Genomic DNA, 856 nt, shown 5'->3' on the forward strand with positions numbered 1-856 from the left:
ATTAAGTTTTTATTTTTATTTATGTATTTATTTTTGAGACAAGATCTCACTCTGTTGCCCCGGCTAGAGTGCAGTGGTGTCATTATAGCTCACTGCAACCTTAAACTCCTGAGCTTAAGAGATCCTCCTGTCTCAGCATCCCAAGTAGCTGGGACTACAGGAGTGCATTATTACACCTAGCTAATTTTTCAATTTTTTGTAAAGACAGGGGTGTTGCTGTGTTGCTCAAGCTGGTCTCCCAACTCCTGGGCTGAAGTGATCGTCCCACTTCGGCCTCTCAAAGTGCTAGGATGACAGGTATGAGCCACTGTGCCCAGCCAAAATTAAATTTTTAAATAAAAGAATATCTTCCTGATCCAAAGGCAGGGAAAAAAGATTTCTTAAATAAGAAATGAAAAGCACAAGTATAAAAGAAAAAAATTGATGTTATCTCTTTGTCAAAATATCTGTTCATTAAAAACCAACATTAAGTATACTGATTTTGGTGATGGTTACATGAATCCATTCATGAGATAAGATTATGTAGAACTATATAGAAACATATACATACTCAAATGTAGGATAAAAAATGGTGAAAATTGAATACTGTGTGTAGTCTAGTTAAAAGTAATGTTCCAGGCCAGGCAAGATGGCTCATGCCTATACTCCCAGCACTCTGGGAGACTGTAGCAAGAGAATCACTTGAGGCCAGAAGTTTGAGACCAGCCTGGGCAACATAAGGAAACCCTGTCTCTATAAAAAATAGAAAAATAAGCCAGGCATGGTGGCATACGCCTGTAGTCCCAGCTACTCAGGAGGCTGAGGCAGGAGGATTGCTTGAGCCCAGGAGTTTGAAGTTGCAGTGAGCAATGGTGAT

The 856-nt window shown here is 39.7% G+C and overlaps 1 protein-coding gene across 2 annotated transcripts in view; it reads right to left on the reverse strand.

The window, feature by feature from the left end:
• The window catches only part of GAPVD1 (GTPase activating protein and VPS9 domains 1), an 86,849-nt gene that overhangs the window by 85,072 nt on the left and 921 nt on the right, over window positions 1–856 (reverse strand). The window lies entirely within an intron of this gene.

This window comes from Propithecus coquereli, unplaced genomic scaffold (assembly GCF_000956105.1).
Source record: "Propithecus coquereli isolate 6110/MARCELLA unplaced genomic scaffold, Pcoq_1.0 Scaffold142, whole genome shotgun sequence".
NCBI classification, from domain to species: Eukaryota; Metazoa; Chordata; class Mammalia; order Primates; family Indriidae; genus Propithecus; species Propithecus coquereli.